The sequence below is a fragment of the Biomphalaria glabrata genome, chromosome 4 (assembly GCF_947242115.1).
Source record: "Biomphalaria glabrata chromosome 4, xgBioGlab47.1, whole genome shotgun sequence".
Taxonomy (NCBI): domain Eukaryota; kingdom Metazoa; phylum Mollusca; class Gastropoda; family Planorbidae; genus Biomphalaria; species Biomphalaria glabrata.
Window position 1 is genome coordinate 22,789,057 of NC_074714.1, and position 20,115 is coordinate 22,809,171.

Consider the following 20,115-nt stretch of genomic DNA (forward strand, 5'->3'; position numbering starts at 1 on the left):
TACACTTCATTGTCAGTCCCTTACATGTAGCACAGTGTCCACTGAGGAATTCTCTGGTGATGTAGCCGGTCAGCAGCATTGGATACCGCCCTCTGACAGACAACGAGAATCTTCTTAAGGATGTTTAGGGCCTCAAAGGTGCCAGCGAGTTCACTTGCCACTATCCCCTCTGTTAATATAACAAGATATATTATTATTGTATTAGGCTCGGCTTTGGCTAGTCAATTGTGCAAGCACTCTACGTAACATAAAAATACAAAAAGATAAATCGCATCAACAGTTACGGGAAACAATTAATCGAAACGCTGCCAGGTCATGTGCTATGCGCTCTGGACTGTCCTTTCGATGGTCCCACATTTCAACCCTGTCCACAGCCATTCTCCGTCGCCCTGTGGGAGTTTTGGGCTACGATGTTTTAATATAATCTTCAAATCAGAAGGAACGCTCTATATATGTTAAAAAATATATTGTCTTTTAATTCTTTCACAAACAAACAAAACGAATTGTCTTTTAAATCTTTATTTCAATTTTTTTAGTGAACAATAAGTATATTTTTTAAGAAATATGACATTGAATCTTTCTTTGTCGTATCGTAATTTCCTTGTAGGTATACGTCTAGGTTGTTCTCATTCAAGTAAAGCAAAAAGTTGCGTTATGTAAGTCAAGATTAGTCACGAATACCTAGCTATACACACACACTCACACACACAAGCGCGCACTTGTCCTCAAACAAAGTAGGCCACGCATCGTGCAACTACATTCTAAGTTCGCCCGCACCCAGCATTCTGTTACCCTGTGACGTCAAGGCAGCACCTGATCACGTGACCGTGACGACAGATGCCGAGATCAGTGTCTGTGCTGGATCGCTAGGCCGTGTAGCTAGTTGCACTCTACACTCAAATGCACATCAAAGAGATTCGATCAGGGGAGTTGCGTCTTCCAAGTTACACATATTGACCTAAAAACACGATCAATTAAACTAAACATTTTAAGCACAAATACCCCCCCCCACCCACGTGATACCTTTTTTTTTCTCTTTCCCCGACATTTTTTGAGAGGTTGCGTTGGGAAGGTTTCATTCAAAATGCCTTCAAGTGATTATGTTGTGACACATTGACTCCCTTCGAATGAAAAACCAAAGACGTGAATGTGTTAATAATACAAATACAGAATGACGTCATCGATTTAAGTGTAGTTTGGAAAGAACTGAATTGTAGATTGTGTTGACAAACTAATACTATCACTTGTATTTTCTGCCTCAGTTACTCAATTATTTTTTTAAAGTTTTTGACTTCAAAATTAATGTTTGCACCAGCGGCTTCGCTTGAGGGAAAGCAAAGGATCCGGGCAGCACCTGGTGACAACTATAATGGGTCCTAGTAATTACAACTCATTCTCAATAAGGATCAATAAAATAGTTTAAGACTTAACAGGCTTTAATAAACAGAACTCGTATCGTCCCTTTTAAATCAAGTTTTTTTTTTTATAACTCAGTCAAACATCAATATGCCACAATTGCTACTTCATCACTGTTACCCACCCCCGTTCAGGCACACATACTAGCTTGCTTACCCATTTAAACACTGGACAGCCACACAAGGGCATAACTTAAAGGGTGAACATATAGACTAAAACACAAACCCTATCACCAAAATCCTAATCACAAAGTGAATACACAAACCCATGCTGCCAAATGTGAATCAAAAATACCAAAAACTGTACTCTCTCTACCAGGACTTTACACACGACCTTCAGCCAAAAGTCAAGTGCTCTACCAATCAGTCATTTTTATTTTAATTAGTTGTTCTTTATTTTATTTTACTGACTCACAGTTCACTTGTAAACATATTAGATCTAGGTCGTTTAAATATCGATCGCACTACCACGTGACCACATGAGAGAAAGTTACATCTTTAAACCTTTTAAATTCCTAACTAGTGCTTCATTAATGACAGCATAGCTTCGTGTTGTAGCCTAGATTGTAGATAATTGTTAGTCCACTAAACTGCTGATGTTATGGATAGGGAAACCAACTGGCCTATGTGTTTGAAGAGAAAGATACACGATTTTTTTCCCTTCTATAAATAGCAAGAGCCAAGTCAATAGCCCGTGACATACACATGGCACAGTATAAAAACTAATTCAGCAGTGAATTGCTGAGATCCAAGCGTGTCTTGCTGCGGGGCATTTGAAACCAGAACAACTGTAAATGTGTACTATTTGTTTGTTTACATTAAAAGTGTTTTGAGTCAGTTGTTAAGACCTTTAAAAAATTTAAATTGTTGCGCCTATTGAAAGGTAAGACGGTGTCAATATTTATTTTTAATGTATTAGATTTTACTCTCTGTTTTTCTCTATCTTTACTTACAGATGCTATTTACCTTTGCAGCTACCTATGACGTAAAAGCCTACAAAACATTTTTGTTCCAAAGTTTCTTTCGAATGTTCTTTTGGAATTGAAGATATCTATAAACAGTGGCTTTTTTTTTGTGGGAAAAAATATAAATAGGTGCCGGTACTAAGAGGTGGATAACTTAACTTTGAACTATGAATAAATTAATAATAAACTTTAAACTACAAGAAAGTAATATTTTTTCTCAAATTGAAAAAGGTGCCGGTAAGGCGTACAGGTGCACTGTATTATATATATATATATATATATATATATATATATATATATATATATATATATATATATATATATATATATATATATATATATATATATATATATATATAGGCCTATATATATATATTGGAACTTGTATAAATTGAAAGCTCAAAAAATTAATTTTGAATTCATGTTCAGCCATTGAAGGCATAGTCAACTCTTCAATGACTAGACCTACAAGTTTGAAATGTAAATTACAAGGAAAACACACACACACACACACACACACACACAACAACAATACAATTTTTATTATTAATTGGAAAGAATGCAACAGACCACTGCATGGGTGCATAGAAGTTAAACCATTTTAATCATAGAATTAATGGAAATCAGGGCCGGTCTTAGGCCACTGCAACCTATGCGGCCGCAGTGGACCCCGCACTTTCATAGGCCCCGCGCGGTACGAATTCTAGGTGTAAATGATTATTATTTCGTGAACAATTATAAACTAGTAGAAAAGTCACGTGACATTATGAAACATCTTCTGAAAAATGATGCAAATCTCCTTAAATCAGACAAAACTGTCATTTCTTGGTGTCATTCAATATGGAAAACGCCAATCCTACTCATGATTAAAAAAAAACGGCATTGTCAAATATTGAATTTAGTTTTATAGTTACTGGCCTACACATCTAGATCTAAATCTATCTCGACCTTTTAGAAAGACAAAAACAAAAACGATATTTTGCTAGTCGTAGTAAATCTAAAATGCAGATCTAAATGTTTTGTTAGAAAACTAACTTCTATTGTAAAGATAATTTGAAAGTGATTTTGTACTTAGTAAAGTATAAATAAAATGCAAAGACGAATTTATTTTGTAATACAAAATATTAATTTTCACTTATTATTCTTATCACAACCCAAATTAGGCCCCGCGCAATCCGTTTCGCATAGGGCCCCGCAACCTGTAGGACCGGCCCTGGTGGAAATTATATAAAATGCTTTGGACATTTGGCATGTGTGTCTTTTAAAAGATAAAGTAAATTTATCTCTGTAAATAGCTAAACGATAAATATTCATAGTAAACATAATATTTATTAACAGGTCGTCAGAGGTAAAGTACTGTCTGCTCTGAAAGCACATAGAAAGCGTCTTTGTCTTGTGAAATAACTTTATGAGGAGGAAAATATTTTTTCTTTGTACTCTCTCTCTCTCTCTCTCTCTCTCTCTCTCTCCACTCACTTTTCCGTCACAACTAAGGGCTAAGTTTATCATATATTCAGATCTAAAATAAAATTCAAAGGTAGTCATGATTTGTTTCATGGGAGAGTTTTCGTTTTATAACAAGTCATCTACCATGACCTTAATAATCTCACTCTGTTTTATCCCAAGTCCAGCTACCATGACCTTAATAATCTCACTCTGTTTTATCGCAAGTCCATCTACCATGACGTTAATCTCACTCTGTGACACACATGATTTAGTCTCTATCTCACTCACAATCACCATTGTCTTATTCTCCAACCACTTAACGCTGGACCGAAATTTAAGACGCTTAGAAAAAAAGTATAAAATCAGTGCAATGTCCGTTACAAAAAATAAGCTAGGAAGTATAATTATGGTAACTTAGAAGCAGAAGTAACTGAAACATGTAAAGCGGAAGCGAAACTTTCTAAACAAATGGACAGCTTGTAAAATGATCTAGCAAGGGAAAATGTAATTCTTCGGTATGAACTTCGACGTTGAAGGAAGTCAAATTACAAGCTGTAAATCAGACTTGGACAACTCAATGGTTTTCAACTTTGCCATCTCTTTAACTTCTTTACACGTTCTGTTCTTTGTTGTTGGTATATACTCTCTCTCTCTCTCTCTCTCTTACTCTCTCACCAAACTGGGATGTAACTCAATGGTTGTTGTTTTTTTGTTAAATAAATATGTTGCGTCCATGGCTGTGGTTGCGTCAATAAGTATTTTAAATTCGGCTTTTCACAGAATAAATAGTACACACATCTAATAGGGTCACATGTTAAAAATATAGAGTGGTCACGGTTAATGTTTTTATTATATCAATCATGAATTTTAGGAGCATAGGAACTAGAAGTTTAATTACTTTTTTTTTAAATATAGCCTAAAAAGAAAACAAAATTCTATTAGAAGCTTGGCTTATGACTAGATATTATATTAATAATAATATACTATATTAGTGTATTATACTATTACTAGTCGACCGGCGGCGTAGCATACGCCGCTATTTTGCAGGGCGGACTTAGGCCACTGCAACCTATACGACCGCAGTGGGCCCCGCACTTTCATAGGACCCGCGCTAATTCTAGGTGTATAAATTATTTATTAAACCATTTCATAACTTATAACAGATTTCCCGCGGCCTCCTGATTTACCAGGAGCTCCTGGAAATTTCAATTGCAAAATATACGAAAAGTCCTGGAAAATCGCCGGAAATTATTAAAATCTTTAGAAAACTCATACAAATCTCCTGAAATATATAGACGAAAATTGTCATTTTGGGGTGTCATTCAATATGGAAATCGCCAAAGTACGCGCGATACCCATAACTGCGGAATCTAGTGAAAGAAGCTTCTCACGTCTCAAACTAATGAAGAATTACTTGATGTCAACAATTCTCGTAGATAGATTGAAACATTTGGTAATTATTGCTATTGAGCGTGATCTATGTAGGAAACAGAATGTTTATGATATACTGTATGACTTCGCTACACGCAAGGCTCGTAAAGTAATTCTGTACGTAGTAAAGAATGAATAAAATGCAAAGACGAATTTATTTTCTAATACAAACTCTTAATTTTTACTTATTATCCGTATCCCTAACTTGGCCCCGTGAAATCCGTTTCGCATAGGGTCCCACAATGGGTAAGTCCGGCCTTGCTATTTAGTGAAGGGTGAATACAGAGTAGATCACTTGTTCTCCTCCCCCACCCTCTTTTTTTTCGCCGCTCAAACTACTTGGGGTAGAAATAAAAAAGAGTGATCTTTCCATGACTTCTTGGCCACAACGGTTGAGTCCGGCCCTGCTATTTTGTGACGGGTGACTCTAGTCCGACTTGCAGAAATAAAAGAGGATCTTTACTTCTAGTCAAAACTCTTGAGCCATGGAGAGAATTATATAGATAGATTATACTACATACAATACTATTATTAAATAAGTAAAAGTTTTTAAAAAAGTATCCCTCAGTAATGTTTGATTCACGTCAAGCCCTGAACATTTGAAAGCGAACTCCTGGTCATATTTCGATTGAATGTTTGACTTGACGCTAGGAGCTATTAGATGCAAGCAGGAAGTCGTACATAAAAATAGAGATTACAAACAACTTCCATCCTCTTTTCAAGCAACATAAAACGCGTCAGTTTTGCTCCAAGAGCGAATATTCATAGTCTTTACGCCCATTATACTTTGAACTATCAATTTAGATAAAGAATTCCAAGTTGGCCAGTATATATTTATATGTCAATGTTTATGCACATACGAAGTTGCACCAAGAAAGAGAGAAAGTAAAAGTAAGCATTTAAACATCTTGTAAGAGAGAGAGAAAGAAAAAGACCATAGACTTAATACTATTTGTGTGCCTTTACCTTGTCTAATTATAGAAATGATAGATTTGTCTAATCTTAGTTATAACCCCAACCCATCCCTCGTTTTCCCTACTGACTAAAGAAAAAATTAGAATTTCAAAAAATAAAATTCTGCAGTCTAGCAATTTTTTTTCTTTAATTCGTCGATGGAACATAGCATTTTCTTGTATCACGCCCTGGTCTGCGCATGTGTCGAGAAAGGATAATCGATCTTTCGTGAGCAATTAATCGTCGATTTCTTCAAGGTGAACCACTTGTGTGTGCACTGTACACTCGCAGACTGGCTCTGGCGCACTCACTTACAAACACACGCTCTCACACACACAAACGAATGCAAAAAAACATAGCCCTGGACGCCTGCTATAAATTTCACTGCAGCGTGACCTAAGATAATTTGTAGTTGTCTGGGCTTAAGGTTTCTCCAATCCTTCTCTGTTGCAGTGGCGTAGCATCCATGGCGCGAAGGGGTTCAATGAACCCGGACCCATGACAACTTAGGGGCCCACACCAGATAGTGTAACAACCATGGGCCAGGGCCGGATCTACCTCTATGCAACATAAGTTCTAGCTCAGGCCTCCAAGAAATATTTAGTAGTTACATACAATATCTGGACTTGTATGGGGCCCCATAGTTCAAATAGTTTATGGCCTTTTCAACTCTAATTAAGGCACTGCATGGCGCGTAGGGGTTTCATATCACCTGGTCACATGACTAATGACCAATTGTGGCCAACCCCAACACTGCAATTTTGTAAAGAAATGGTAAAAAAAATATTAAAAGTTTCCTTAAGATATCCTGAACGTCATGTCAAATTTTACCTTCAAATCATGTTTTCATTTGGAGTCAGTTCTTTCATCAGTTTTATCGTATTGTGGTAACGGTGTGTTTGTGGTAACGGTGTGTTTGTGGTGACGGTGTGTTTGTGGTAACGGTGTGTTTGTGGTGACGGTTGGGTCCCATACTTCCATTCTTTCGTGTTTTTTCCCGCTGTGTTAGTTAAATCATTGATAGTATTAGGCTTACTTTTTTTAATGCTTGTTTTTTTTTAAGTAAGCATCGTTGTTGTTGTTTTTTCATTTTTCTATAGCAAGAAATCTAGATTTAGACTTTTAAATTGAATATTATGCAAGGAAAAGAAACCTCATACTCCGTTACTTATGGAAACGTTAAAAATGTTGACTTTTTAGCTACTTATTGTGACTGAATTTGGGAGGAGGTTTATAACAAACATTTTTAAGATAGAACGATAATTACATTTATCAAGGACTAGTGTCTTTCACTTGAATGGCTGCTTTGTCGTCTGTTATGTGCACTGGAAAGTCGTTCGCATGGTCTCGATGGTCTCGGGTTTATACCCTGACACAGCATCAATGTTGTTTGTTTTCCAACCGAATCGTCAAAAAAAAAAGATAGGCCTACTAATGACTTAACTTCATCAACAATCTTGCTAAGCCTACAGATAACATTAACGACTGAGAACGGTGGGTGACAAGGAGCTCATTGAAGAAGTTGACAATTACTGACTGAAAGTAACTCATCGCATAGTGAATGTTTGTTGTAACTTGAGCATGCAACATACTTTCATTTAGTTGTCATCGCGAAGAGAATCGTTTAGGTGAAGCAGGTAACAACGGCAATGTCTTATCAGTGCATACATTCTTAAGAACACAAGCCTTTACCTCGACCCACAGATTCAAAATAATAGACCTGTTGGGCAATGCAATTTTTGCAAAAAATACTAAAGGAGATCCAATCTGCAACATTTTTTTCTCTATCATGGTTGACAGCACTCAAAGAGAATACAAAATGTATTTAATTTACTTTTTTTTTCTGAAAATGTTTTATGAACTCCTATGACGAACCATCCAAAGAGATGTGTCATTTTTAGGTTTTCATACTTGTGAGAACCAGGGGTCTGAAAGATGAACTGAACAAATACTCCAAAGTAATAAAATATCCCCATCTTTCTTTAAATTACTTACAATGCCAAGTACATTATGGTTTTTCAACATCAGCGGACAGTACAATGGCCTTCAAGTATTGTTTCAACAAAGTAGCCACTAGCGCATTCTGTTCACTGTGTTATACAGTACTTAAACGTGTCTTAAATGATTCTGTCTGCTGTGCTCATGAACTTGCATTGGAATGTCTTTTTGTAAATGTACCGATACATAAAAAAAAGCTACTGGATTTCTATGTCACAGAAAATATTTGTCATACTGGATGGGGGGAGGGGGGCCCATCAATATATTCTTGAACCCGGGCCCCCGAGTACCTTGATGCGCCACTGCTCTGTTGATGTCTAGTAGTCTGGGCTTATAGTTGAATCTATTTCTCCAATCTTTTCTCTGTTGACGTCTAGTAGTCTGGGCTTAAGGTTGAATCTATTTCTCCATTTTTTTCTCTATTGATGTATAGTAGTCTGGTCTTACGTTTGTATCTATTTCTCCAATCTTTTCTCTATTTTTGCTTAGTTGTCTGAGCTTAAGATTGCATCTTAACATGTCTTCTTTCATTCAAGTAAAATCGAGTTACTTACATGTATACATTAGATCTGATGTAACGGTTTCTTTAACCAAAATACGATAGATCAAGTGAAAAAACAGTGTTTTTTAAAATTATAACTTGATAACATTTATACAAGAACCTACAACATTGGATTTTGCAGCACAAAAAGTGCACAACAACCATATCTCTGTAACTCTCGATGAAAAAGTCATGGAAAGATAACTCATTTATTTCTGCAAGTCGGGCTAGAGTTACCCCACGTAACTTTCGATGCGACAAAAAACGCGGTTCAGAAAAGAAAGAATGGGGGGGGGGGTGAACAAGTAATCTTTTCTCTAAATAGCGGCTTATGGTCGGCTATCGTATCATAAAGATGTACAAATGACGTTAAAATTTTAATTTTTATTATGTCTATTATGTGTCGGGATAAAATATTGGAGATTTATATATTTCATATGAACTCAAACGCCCATGGAGTCCAAACCTTGCTATAAACTGCAGACCACATACATGGCATGGGTAGGTTTGGTACGCTGCAGATATGCCTTCATCTTTTCTAAGTTTTATTTTTTATTCGTTCTTTTCTAATGGCTGATCACCTTGCCTCGTATCTCGAGACTCCGACACTCATGGCTTCACGCCATGAGAAGCGATCGAGAGCTAGCCGTTAGTGTCCATTGAGATCTTTATTGTAAGCCCCAAAGAGGAAATTTGAAACAGGATCACAATGGCAATATGACTTGTTGACCAGTAAGAAAATGCAAACTTAAATTGAATCTCCATATCGGGAGGTCCTCTGGATTTGGCAAAGATCTTCCTGCAGGGAACGGTATCAGGGAAAAGAAGAGGCATACAAAGAAAACGACGAAAAGACAAAATAAAAGAATGGACGGTCCTTTTATTGAAAGAAGATTCTTGTCGAAGTGAAACAAAGAGAGGAATGGAGATAGATGGTCGACAGATCATGCGTGGTACCCTAACGGCCCAACAGACTACTGGATAGATGAAGGTGAGTTGATTAAGACCGAAAAACCGTACCGAACGCTTGGGTTTATAACTGAGTGTCCCAAAGTAGAAAGTAATGATGGGTCACGATTTAAAATTTGTGAAAAATAAATAAATGTATTTATTGTAAGATATATAAAATGTAATCTGAATAACCTTTTACATGAACTGATCAAAGTCTGAGGTACCTCATAACCTGAAGTGCACCCTAAAAAAACATGGCACTCTCAGCAACTTTCTACTTTGATAAGCCTGTTCCAAGATATTACCTCATCGTACACACAATTAGAGTCGCAGTAGAGGTTACATGTGACGCATATTCAATATTGGTCTACAGCTCATCTTGACACGACATCGTGACTCAGAGTCTGGATCAAAATAATAGCTGTCATGTCTTGATGCCTGGGAAAATAGTTTTAAAAATTCAAAATAAAAAAAAAATATACAAAAATAAATACATAACAGAGGAAGGATTCTTTTTCGGCATCAGCCTTGAGTTCAGCAATGCAGTAATAAAGACAAATTGAAGATAGGTTTTAGACCTAATCAATATATACATAGGCCCAGTGCTAGATTTGAGGGAGCGCCGGCCGTGGCCATGAATTTTGTGGAGCCCCCCCCCTCCCCTCAAGCTTTAAAATAAATGCATCTCTCTCTCTCTCTATGTATATATATAAACGTAACATACCACTGGCTGATTCATCAAGAGGACTCTGCTATTGCCGAATGGGTTTTCATGAAAAGTATTAAACAGGTTTCTTTTACGTTATCAATAAGAAACGGTTTAGAGAGATTAGAAATCTGAACGCCGCAATTCACGAACAATTGCAAGTTTCTTATTTTTTTTACTTTTTTATTTCATATTCGATATTTCCTCAAAAGGCCTGTCTCGATATCAAAATAAATACAAATAGCACAAATATGTGATTACCTCGGTATTTTTAAAAGCAAATTTTGTTATTTTCCTTTTTAATTCAATTTATTTTTCATTTGCCTCACGTCATGGTGCATTTTCCATTCCGCTTTCCTTTAGAGGTAAAGAACAATACTTAGCCTAATTGCATCAAATATATATATATATATATATAAATATATATATATATATATATATATATATATATATATATATATATATATATATATATATATATATATATATATATATATATATATATATATATATATATAAATATACTGGCTACGCCCATGTATATATATATACATACATGTGTTCCATAATTCACAAGCTAAAAGGGTCAAGTTAAAGAATCAACTGAATCCACTAATCAACTTCTGTTCAAAATAATTGACCATACATATGTCTAAAACAGTTGATGCTAAAATAAGTCATAGTGAAAAAGAGGCAAAATAGAGAGGGCAGATAGAGAAAGAGAGAGAGAGAGAGAGAGAGAGAGGGAATAAAAATAAAAGATAGCATTCATCACTACACCGACCTAGTTAGATATTTCTTTATGTTGAAACACAAATTTTTTTTTAGCGTTGTCCATTATATTGCATAATTGTGTTGTATTTATATATATATACTAGTAGAAGGCGTCTAAATCATATCATACTATGGCCGAAATTGATTGTAACCTACTTATGCTCCTTTTTAAAGGCCTATTATCAGTGAGTAGTTGTCAAAATGTCAGAAATGAAATAGTCATCTCAGTAGGCTTTCAACTATTAAGAAAGACATAAATGATACAATTTTCTTTTTTTAATTGTAATATAATCCATTATCATACAAACGTACACATTATAATATATATATATATATATATATATATATATATATATATATATATATATATATATATATATTAGTAAATTTCTTTATAATATGTATATGAAAAAAAGTATGTCAAATATGCGTGTGACTATTTGAATAGTAGCTTATCTTGTTATCAGCTTCTTAAGGGAAGCTTGAGGAAAAAAAAAAGTCTTTAGCAGCTTCCAGAAGTGGAACGCGGTAACATCGCTATCTGATCAAATAAGGATTATGGTTATTGGATGTTTTCAAATTTTTTATGTTTTTTTTCTTCCTTTTTTTTTTAAGCTGCCCCCGAAAGGGGAAAAGACGCTTATTAGTTTTGTGTGGCCTGTCTGTCAGTCTGTCCATCCGTCCCGTTTAGATATCTCCATTACCGGAGATATTAAATTTTTTGCGAGGGGAAAGTCTTGTCCAAGTCTGTCATGTCATTTCTAACTAGCTTAGTACCTAAAGTAGGTCAAGAATTATTTTTTTCGTGTTGTCCGTTTATCTAATTTTGTAAGAAGAATAAATCTTTTTTTAGTTTCTCTTTATTACATGTAACATGTTATTGATTTTGAATTTTTTGAATAAGGTTAATAATTATTATTTTAAAAATATTAGTGTACGCTAAATGAATTATGGAGATGCTGTGGCTGAGGGGTAAAGCACTTGGAACCGGAAGTCCCGTGTTCGAATCCTGATGAAGACTCTAGGTAGACCACTTCGGGGGCCGATTTTGAGTTTGTGTCTCCACACAAACTGTCCTTGTAACCTTGTTTTGAATTAGAATAGCGGACAGTTCCTGAGTAAAGAATATGGGGGAAACTGCAATAACTAAATAATAAATCTTAATCAATAGTGACATGGAAACACACAAGGAACACGTTAGCTTAGAAATGCTAATCAAAATTGTTATTTCTATAGTCGATGGTAGTCACAACAAATATAGAACTATAATTTGTATAAATAGGCTACTAGGGCAGGGCCGGCCTTAGGCATAGACAAACTTGGAAACCGCCTAGGCCTCCAATAGTAGGATGAGAATATTTAGACCATATAATTATAAAACTACTTCCTGTCAGTAACCTAATGAGTTCAGAGTTTGAGAAATTATCTTTACATAATAATAATCAAAATGTCGTTCATGCGTTCTAGAGTTCTAGTTACATAATTACACACACACACACACACACACATTTTCCCTGTAAAAAAAACTGTAGGCCTATAATTAAATAATCTTAGTGTAGTGAAAAAAAAGGACTTATAAGAGTCTAGATATCTATCTTATGGGCCACATTTTTTATCTCAACTCCACGGCGATTAAAAATGTTGAATTGGAAGCCACGTGACGTCGTAACGTTAACGGATCAAATTGTTACAGTTGTATAACTAATGTGTAGCGGGCTTGGAGAATTTATGACTTACTATCAAAACCATGAACACGCGGTCGATGTACACCCACCTTTTCTACAATGAAAACCTATTAATACAATAGCAAAAAATAAAAATCGGTTTTGGGTATACATTTTTTTTTGGGGGGGGGGGGGATGGAATGTAATTGTTTTTTTCTTCAAAGTTTAGATTTATTTCAAGTTAAAACCTTTTTTTTCCGAATTTCAACTGTTTTTATGCATGCAAAAAATAATATTTATACACCTTTTAATAATCCAAAAGTAATTCAAACATTTAATATATACATAGAAAATATGAAATTAAAATGTTATAGCCATATGAGAGTTCTGAATACTTTAAAGAACAATGATTTATGTCCAAATCCATGAACTATATATACCAGTCAAACTAGATTTTTCCCATTGTTGCCAACGAGCTAATAATATTTTCCTTAAGATATAGGCCTAGATCAACTGTCGTATTTCCAGGAAAATCGTTAGAACCGTTTTCGAGAATCACGTAATCCCCCCCCCCCCTGAAAGTTCCACTCCGAAAGTATGACAATAGAGGTATTGAAATAAAAAAGCACACGTGTGTATAGGGCTGCCAAAATCCCAACCAAGGCCTGCCACTTATAGATTCTCTAACGTCGTCACGTTTTTCCGCTCGTGTTAGCCTCGTGACTTCTGCATTGTGTGATCACTCATGTGTAAATCATCGGGTTACTAGACTGGCAAATAAATCCCCTTCCTAGACTAGTCAAACTGACTTACAGAACTAGGAACTATGTGGTAAATCTTTGAGATGCTCGCATCACACGGTACTGACGTTCTATTTTATAGTTATATAAGTTAAAGGCCTTAGTAAGTTAGTAAGTTATATACTTACTATTGGTCATTCATTGATTTTAAATTACTATTTCTACTTTGATTTTTCCTGAAGCTGTTTGAAGCTTAAAAATGTACAATTTAGAACCACTGGCTGTTCCTGCACTCATTGCTAAAGATGATACAAGAGAACTGATATAGTTGAAATCATGATGATACAAATGAATCCTGTGCTAGTTGTGGCTGAGTGGTAGTACGCTTAACTTCCGAACCGAGGGGTTTCGACTTGACTCCTACCGAGTCTGGGATTTTGAGCTTGAGGATGTTGTTTGGACACCCTTAAGTCCAGTTTGTGGCCACTTGCTATTAGTTGGGGGGGGGGGGGGAGACATCTTCAGTATCAAGTCAACTGTTACGGGCTAATCTAATCTGACTTCGACTTTGTATCAATTATTACTTCACATTAGCCACAGAACATTACAAGTTAAATATATACTTAATAACAACTTTCAATTCTATAAAATGAGACTTTTATTTATCACTGGGAAATCCGTCCAGTCTTCCTAAACGTCGCTTTTTCTAACTACTATAATTCAACTACTATTCAAAACAGCCTACTTCTAGATTAACGCCATGTTGGTCTCTTGTTCGCCTAAGTCTACTATGTCATTCGTCTGTCTTACTACGTCACTACTTTTACCGTCGCTAAAAACAATACACAATATATTTGCCTAACAAAACTAACCTACTCTCTAATCTAGTACATAACACAACCATAGACATAAATATACATAGACTGGCCGATTAAAGAGCTTTATGAAACGAAAATTTGTGACTTGCAATTTTGTGTACTTTATTATACAGCATTTACGAGCAGTATAAAAGTTAAGTATTCAGATCTATTTCAGCCATAACCTATATAAGTATTACAATATTGTCACTAGTGTTTTGTTTAATCTCTAAGAATGAAGATCATGCAATTTTTCATAATTCGGAAATCCGAATACAATAGATATACATGTTTTCAAGTTACATGAAGTTACTTCCTTCGGCCAGTCTATGTTTATTTATGTCTATGAACACAACATTCACACTCTTCCGTATTCTTGGCTTGATCGGAAGTCAATTTGTATTAACCTATAATGCGGAGCCCCTCTCCACCCCCACATTAAACATACACATAAATAGGCAATAGATTCACGCACGCACACACACACACAAGAGCCTGGCACCCAAGGTACGCCACTGGTTTCTAGTGTTGATTTCACCTTTATGTTTGTGATGCCTATTTGGACAAGGCAAGTTATTAGGCTTGAGACAAAAGTCCACCCATTAAACACAATCGTCATCCCTCCGAAGACGTATGCATGCGTGACATGGAAGTCATCTGCCAAAATCGAGAAAAAGCTAAATGTGGCACAGCAAAAATGGCTAAGACCGATTTTAGGAGTCTGTTACAAGGAAATCCTATGCCCAACTAGGACTCGACCACTTAATGAGGTAGTGACCGAGAGTCGCATGAAGTTTGTTGGACATGTCCTCCAACAGAATGAATAACACACACCAAGAGTCGCTATGACATGGAGGCCAATGTGAGTAAAGCGCAAATAGAGACGTCCGCGTATAAGTTGGCGCCACACTTTAATGGAGTACATCAGAGCAGAGTGTTATGTAGTGTATTTTTGGACATGTCCTCCAACAGAATGAATAACACACACCAAGAGTCGCTATGACATGGAGGCCAATGTGAGTAAAGCGCAAATAGAGACGTCCGCGTATAAGTTGGCGCCACACTTTAATGGAGTACATCAGAGCAGAGTGTTATGTAGTGTATTTTTGTGTTTCCTAGGTAACGAGTGTTGGTTTTTGGGTCACGTGGAATGATGAAACCATAAGCTTTTGTCGTAACTCATAATATATGTTAAGTAGGCACGTGGGTCAGATTTGAACGAGTGACCGAGAGATTCAAAAGAGTAAAGATGTGTTTTATTAGCCTACTATATGTCGGTCTATATCTCTAGTTAAAACTATGTATATTGTTAATAAAAAGTTATATTAAGTTTTGTTTTTATAAAAGAAGTTTATTTCAAATTCTATAATTCTATGATTAAAATATAATACAGCTACATCGGTTTAGTTGTACCGGTACTAATAATCTAATATTATAATCCATCGACCGACATACAAGTGGACACCAGGAGGGAAGGGACTGCAGACGTAGCCAGTGGCAGATCCTTATGGAGAGAGCTTGCCTCCCTATGCGTCGAACGGCGCGGGAGGATCTAAGTCTAAGTAATTTTTAATAAATGTCAACCGATGAAGATGAACTTTTTCCTTTCGTGTGACTTGCTCATCATCGACTGTATGCTACATTTGGAATCATTGATGACTTCGTGCTTCTCTCCCCTAGTCTTATTTCTATAAATAAACGCAACACGATTTTGATCGCTCTGATGATACAGGCTGTGTTCAACGAATGAGATCAAGTTTGAAATAAGATGTAAATCTAGGTCTACAAGAAGTCAATTTCTTTCCCGTAGATCTGATAGAGATTATCACGATAAACTAAATAATTTCAAGGAAGCTTAATTGGACTTGACAGTAACACTATCTCAATGCGTGACAGTTCATCTTCATAACAACCCCCCTTTATAACCGCTACTTAAATGAACATTTGTTTTTTAAATAAGTGCTTTTTTTTTGACGGTACGCACAGGTACGGCGTACCGGCACCTTTTTTTTAATGTGGGCGAAAAAATATACTTTTCTTGCATTTTAACGACGTTTATTATTATTTTAATAGTAGTTAAGAGTTAGGCAATCCATCACTAAGTACCGGTGCCTTTTTTTAAAACACACACACACACACTATATATATATATATATATATATATATATATATATATATATATATATATATATATATATATATATATATATATATATTCATTTATTTTACCTTTACCTATGCCTTAGGCCTTAGTCTGTTGGACCGTTGGGGCACCAAGCAAGACTCGTCGACCGTCTTTCTCCATTCCTCCCTCCCCTTTGCCGTGTTTAGAACCTCTTTCAATGGCAGGCCCGTCCATTCTTTTATGTTCTTTTTTCCTGGTACTGTTCCATGTAGGAAGGCCTTTGCGTGCCACGAAGATCTTGTAATATGGTCATATATTCTGAGCTTGCGTTTTTGCACTAGAGTTAGCAGGTCATCATGGGGTCCGATCGCTGCAGTAACCCTGTTATATACAGTTTTTTTTTTTTTTTTTTTTTTTTTGTAAAAAAAAAAAATAGGTGCCGGTACTCAGTGATGGATTGCATAACTTTTAACTTCTTTTATAAAAATAGAACCTTATATAACTGTTATTAACATGATACATAGATTTAACTTGAGATATAGACCGAGATATAGTAGGCTAATAAAACACATCTTTACTCTTTTGAATCTCTCGGTCGACTCTTGTTCAAATCTAACCCACGTGACTATTTAACATATATTATGAGTTACGACAAAAACTTACGGTTTCATCATTCCACGTGACCCAAAAACCAACACGTTACCTAGGAAACACAGACATACACTATAGGGGCCTAGATAGATAGATAGATAGATAGATAGATAGATAGATAGACAGGCTAAATAGATAGATAGATAGACAGGCTAAATAGATAGATAGATAGATAGATAGGCTAAATAGATTGATAGATAGATAAATAGACAGATAGATAGATTGATAGATAGATAGAATATATATATATATATATATATATATATATATATATATATATATCTAAATAGATAGATAGATAGATAGATAGGCTAAATAGATTGATAGATAGATAAATAGACAGATAGATAGATTGATAGATAGATAGAATATATATATATATATATATATATATATATATATATATATATATATATATATATATATAGTGTTACAAATGACCAGTTACAGGAAGAGGTTAACGTGTGACCCCGACGAGATAACACAGCAGCGGGTGTTCTCTGGAATGTACATGTATCAACAAAGACAGGATGTGACGTGTCCTTACGTGTTATTCCAGAAGGTACTAGCAATGTCCAGTGACAGATAGAGGTCACAACTTGTGACCCCGGCAAGATGACACTGCAGCCGATGTTTTCTGGAATCTACATGTATAAACAAAGACAGGATGTGACGTTTCCTCACATGTTATTCCAGAGGATACTACGAGTGTTTGTACAACTTTAGAGGAGCGATTAGGGACTCTATATAAGCCAGAGAGTTAATGTGAAAGTCAGTCGTATGGAGTCGTGAGTGAGTCGTCGGTACTGTTGTCTACTGTGCGAGACAGTAGAAGAGAGATGTGTACGACTCGATGCAAGTTAACTAGGGTAGAGTTAACTGGAGTGGACTACTGTCGTTAAAGTCTATACAGTGGACTTGAGCCGTTACAGTCGATACAGTCGATGTAAGACGTGTGCGGCTCTGATTCGGTAGACTTGAGTACGACTTGGTTCAGCTTTGGGAGACCTGGAGCGACACTGGGAAGTGTGTCGTTGGTCTGTTCTGTGGAATACGGCTAGAGGAAAGTTGAGAAGAGATGAATTGCAACGAAGTGAAGAGATGAATTGCAACGAAGTATAGCTAACTGTAAACTGACAGATATTGTACAGTCTTCTACGCTACATGTTACAGTAACGAATTGTTAGAGTTAATAGTCATTAAAGTTATATGAAACTGAAAGTTTAGTCGTCAAGTTCTTTGCTGTGTTTTTATTTGTGTGCCAACTAATACATCTAGCCAGAAGATTCAGAAATACGTAACAATATATATATTATATATATATATATATGAGAAAGAGTTACAAAGATACATTGTAAAGTAACTCTTTCAGACCTTTCGATCTATAGAGCATTCTTTTCATTTTCCTATTGGGCTGATCATTAAATATTGATTAATCGAACAGCTGCATCGTCCATAGATTGTCTCGCTGGTACAGTGCGTCTGATGCCGATCTCAAATACGTCACGTGATGCATTTCTCTGGCGCTCTCCCCGCCCCGTGACCTAAAAAAAAATAAGCCATTGCAAAGGAAGTAACTTCAGGACTAGGGGAAAATCTGACGCAGTGCTGTAGTGTTGGTACCTTTTTATCGTTAGAATTATTCTCCAACTAAAATAAAACAGTGAATCAGTAAAACACTGGATTAGCATGACTGCGTAAGTAATATTTTAAATAAGATTGAATGATCCTTATGATCCTTTTTCGAGAAGATAATATAATATAACAGATTGATAGATATCTATAATCGTTATAATAATTGGCTGCCTCAGCCCCTCGGGGCAATTACATGAAACACCAGTTATAAGTCGCATCGCTCATTGTGCACTTAGCTCTAAAAGTAGACTTTATGGGAGGGCAGCCAGAGCCTGGGACTCCACAAGAGAGATTTTTTTAAATGTCAAAATTTCGACGGGTCAGAAACTCAATTTTATTGACAATACTTTAAATCTTACGGTTGGCAACACTGTCGTTGTTGAGTGTCCGCTTGTAATGTGCTCGTAATATATAAATGCAGCCCCGGATTAACGGCTGCTCGTCAACTTAGGGCCCTACCTATAATTACTAAATTATGCATATTTATTTTTTTAAGAAGGAAAATATTAAATTAAATTAATTTTCAATGTAAAGATAAGAAAAGATAATTTTTATTGATCCAATCAAATGGAAATTCAGTTTGACTATAATTGACAACCTCAGCGTAACTACTGTACAATAACATTATAGATGCTAATACGAACACTGTTGTATTGTTTAAACTAGGATCTATAACTGGAGAGCATTGTTCGAATTTAGACGTCTCAATTCTAAGTGTTGTGCTTACCTGGTATAGATTGCTGACAAAGACGGAATTCAACAACAATTGTCCAACTATTTTTCTTGTTATCATTGTGTTGACGGTATTTCTATTTCAATGTTTTCAACCCCCGGCAGACAAAGACTTTGTCCGCATCAGATGAAAAATATGCAACTGGTTTGCTTAGTCATATGAAACACTGAACTCATCTTTCATCTTCGAAATCAAAGACATTGCCAATATTATTGTGTATTTATTTTTCGAAGCAAAAGCCAAGTATTTATCATCTTTTCATTATGTTTATCGTGGAACATGGGGTCAGGCATAAACAAAAAACAAACAACAACAACAAAAAAAAAACAACAAAAAAAAACGCCACACTTTAATGTCTCTTGCTAGACTTTAAATTGCTTTCTAGCGTTTTCCTGCAGTCTCAGCTTCATCTAGTAAACTGCTTCGCCATGTTCTTTTTGGTCTTTCTCTGCGTCTTGTTCATTACGGGTTCCTAGCTAAGGATTTTCTAGCTCTTTCTTACTAAGTTTCGTCCTTCTTTACACTACAT

General features: G+C 35.7%; 1 protein-coding gene across 3 annotated transcripts in view; it reads left to right on the plus strand.

The window, feature by feature from the left end:
* The first annotated feature begins 2,139 nt into the window (after positions 1-2,139).
* Positions 2,140-20,115, plus strand: part of LOC106053598 (phospholipid-transporting ATPase ABCA3-like) — a 49,177-nt gene continuing 31,201 nt past the window's right edge. Inside the window, exon 1 of one of the 3 annotated variants that reach the window (XM_056025845.1) lies at positions 2,140-2,298. The gene's annotated coding sequence lies outside the window, so the exon portion shown is untranslated. Of the gene's footprint in view, positions 2,299-13,579; positions 13,706-18,771; positions 18,916-20,115 lie in introns of those variants that run through there. The other 2 variants (XM_056025848.1, XM_056025847.1) reach the window with 2 other exon arrangements.